Genomic DNA, 4,176 nt, shown 5'->3' on the forward strand with positions numbered 1-4,176 from the left:
CCTCTTTAAGACAGTAAGATGACATATACAGGATACTCTGACCCTTTGGTGGGTTAGAGAATTTCAAGAATACATACACTCGTTATAGAAATAGAAGAATACATAGAATACATACACTCGTTATAGAAATAGAATAATACATAGAATACATAACATTTGTTATAGAAATAGATGAATACATAGAATACATAACATTTGTTATAGAATTTGAAGCTATAGGCAGACATATGTGAAGCTATATTGGGGGGCATTAAAACATATATGAGACACATTATACAGAGGGATTATAAGGTTGTATGACTACTGTATGTGCTGGAAAATATAACATTAATAAAATCTACTTCATCCCAAATCCTGCTTGTAACAAAAATTACATTTTTGACATAACATATACAGTAAAGTATATAATTTTTTTCCACAGGGTGACATCTAAGTACTCACTTTTATGCAACAATAAGTATCTACTTGTCCCATACCATAGAAATTATGTACATATTTAATTTACATAAATAAAATACATGTATTTTACCACTGTACCAAGCATGGTGTATTACTTACACTTTCTTCTTTTCTGATTCCTACCATTATGCATGCAATATTAAATGTCAATTATCTGTGTGTTTAATGACAAAGAGTACAGTTACAGGGAAGGGATAAATATATATATATATATATATATATATATATATATATATATATATATATATATATATATAGTGATGTAATATATATAGGCCCCCTTAGGTGTAGATACACTTGGAGATATCTGGAGACTTGTATTATAATAATAGGGCACCAGAGTCTGCCCCACCTGTACCATAATAATAAATATCATTAATACCTGATAACAATAACTTCAACGTGCTGCTGCTGTAACCCGGATGATGTTTTACAGATCTTCTTTCCTGTTTGGGTTTCTCCAACTTACTTCTGGTCTGTGCGTTCCAAACTGAAAGGGCTTCAACAAAATGGCCGCCGTTGTATGTACGGGCAATGTAGTCAGACAATCAGCTGGTTAAAGGGGCGTGTCTATGTACAGAGTGGGTGTGGCTTCATGTGAAAGGTTGTATTTTTCTTATAGCTCTTATCTATGCTGTAGCCTCACAGATGTAGTGCAGGGAGAACTGACACATTATACACATCCACAGCCTTACCTGACATTGTCATTACATTTACAGAGCCCAAATAATGTATACTAATAATATATATTACCTATACTGTTATATCCCACATTACTGTAATACTTATACAGCCCAAATACATTATACTAATAATATATATTACCTATACTGTTATATCCTACATTACTGTAATATTTATACAGCCCAGATACCTTATACTAATAATATATATTACCTATACTGTTATATCCTACATTACTGTAATACTTATACAGCCCAAATACCTTATACTAATAATATATATTACCTATACTGTTATATCCCACATTACTGTAATACTTATACAGCCCAAATACCTTATACTAATAATATATATTATCTATACTGTTATATCCCACATTACTGTAATACTTATACAGCCCAAATACCTTATACTAATAATATATATTACCTATACTGTTATATCCTACATTACTGTAATACTTATACAGCCCATATACCTTATACTAATAATATCTATTACCTATACTGTTATATCCTACATTACTGTAATACTTATACAGCCCAGATACCTTATACTAACAATATATATTACCTATACTGTTATATCCCACATACTGTAATATTTATACAGCCCAGATACCTTATACTAATAATATATATTACATATACTGTTATATCCCACATTACTGTAATACTTATACAGCCCAAATACCTTATACTAATAATATATATTACCTATACTGTTATATCCCACATTACTGTAATACTTATACAGCCCAAATACCTTATACTAATAATATATATTACATATACTGTTGCATGCCAGATTACCTCAATTCTTAAACATCCCAAATCTAATAATATATATTGCATCTACTATCTCATTCAGATTACCACCAAGTTTATACAGCCCATACAATATATATATATATATATATATATATATATATATATATATATATATATATGTGTGTGTCTGTGTGTGGAACCCCCCTGTCGCTGTGTGTATTGTCGAGGTGCACAGTGTAGGTGGTGCACCTCCTTCTCAGCCATGGCTAGCTCCTAGCATTGTTGTAGATGACCAGAGGGTCCCCGCACATGGAGGTTAGTTTTATATTGTCTCTGTGAAGATGTTGGGACTCAGGTGATGTGATGTTACTGGGTGGTGTCTTAATAATTTGTGTGCTAGACGATCTCTATATTGTAAAATAAGCTACTTACACTCCTTCTTCACTCCAGCACATTCTTAAACTTTTGCAGTGATAAAATAAATATGTACAGTTCCTATATACATTTCCTGTCTCCTTTTGCAAAGTTCCTAAGGGCTACATGCACAGAATATTAATGGGACAGTCACATCTGCTCCCTAGATCACCCTCATCTCTCTCTCTCTCACAGCAGTTTTCACTCACCCTTCCTCTGCGGGGCTAATATCTCTCACCCATGCTCTGCAGGGGTAAAATCTCTCTCCCGTCCTCTGCGGGGGTGATATCTCTTCCCTCCTCTGCGGGGGGTGATATCTCTCTCCCATCCTCTGCGGGGGTGATATCTCTCTCCTGTCCTCTGCGGGGGTGATATCTTTCTCCAGTCCTCTGCGGATGGAATATCTCTCTCCCCTCCTCAGCGGGGGCCGATATCTCTCTCCAGTCCTCTGCGGATGGAATATCTCTCTCCCCTCCTCAGCGGGGGCCGATATCTCTCTCCCCTCCTCAGCGGGGGCCGATATCTCTCTCCCCTTCACTGCGGTGGTAATATCTCTTCCCTCCTCTGCAGGTGTGATATCTCTCTCTCGTCCTCTGCGGGGAGAATATCTCTCTCCCGTCCTCGTGGGGGTCACATCTCTCTCCTGTCCTCTACGGGGGTCATATCTCTCTCCCGTCCTCTGCGGGGGTCATATCTCTCTCCCGTCCTCTGCGGGGGTCATATCTCTCTCCCGTCCTCTGCGGGGGTCATATCTCTCTCCCGTCCTCGTGGGGGTCATATCTCTCTCCCGTCCTCTGCGGGGGTCATATCTCTCTCACGTCCTCGTGGGGGTCATATCTCTCTCCCGTCCTCTGCGGGGTCATATCTCTCTCCCGTCCTCTGTGGGGGTAATATCTCTCTCCCGTCCTCTGCAGGGGGTGATATCTCTCTTTTGTCCTCTGCGGGGGTGATATCTCTCCCCTCCTCTGCGGGAGTGATATCTCGCTTCCCTGCTCTGAGGGGGTAATATATCTTTCCCGTCCTCTGCGGGGGGTGATATCTCTCTCCCGTCCTCTGTGGGGGTGATATCTCATACCTCCCAGCATTTAGAATCCCGAAAGAGGGACAAAATAAGCCCCACCCTCTGTCCACCCAAATTACACATTAATGTAACACTCCGCCCACTTTCCTTTTAAACCCCACCCCTTTTGCATCTGCAAATTGGGTTGTCCCGCCAAAATCTGGACAGTCGGGAGGCATGTACAACGGTATGTAGAAAGGGATACATTGGGGGTACATAATATATTTAGATGGGGTACAGGGGAATATAGCAGGGGGTGGGGAGTTGGGAGGTATGCACACATACTTTACACACACATGCATTACACACACATGACCCCTCTGCGCACATACTGTACACACACATGACCTCTCTGCCCACATACTTTACACACACATGCATTACACACACATGACCCCTCTACCCACATACTTTACACACATATGCACAGCGTCGGACTGGCCCATCGGGATACCGGAAAAATCACCGGTAGGCCCGGCTGCCCTACGGCCACACCCCCTTCTGAAAGTGGGCGGAGCCCATTAAACTCGCCTGGGGGTCGGTGTCCTCTCCGGCGTCCCCGCTGCCCTCCCCAGCGTCGCTGCTGCTGCAGGTGACTGGCCAGTCATCTTTCCCATGTGATCGCAGCTGCGATCATGTGACCCGCCCCTCCCCCTGTCAGCTGACTGTGATGATCCCGCCGCCGCTGAAGGACTAAGGAGCAGAGAGGCTGCAGCAATGAAGATATGGGTAAGTAGATTTTTTTTTTTTATTTAACATTATTGGTTATATCTTAATCTTCACCAAATT

The sequence above is a fragment of the Mixophyes fleayi genome, chromosome 6, assembly GCF_038048845.1.
Source record: "Mixophyes fleayi isolate aMixFle1 chromosome 6, aMixFle1.hap1, whole genome shotgun sequence".
Lineage (NCBI taxonomy): Eukaryota > Metazoa > Chordata > Amphibia > Anura > Limnodynastidae > Mixophyes > Mixophyes fleayi.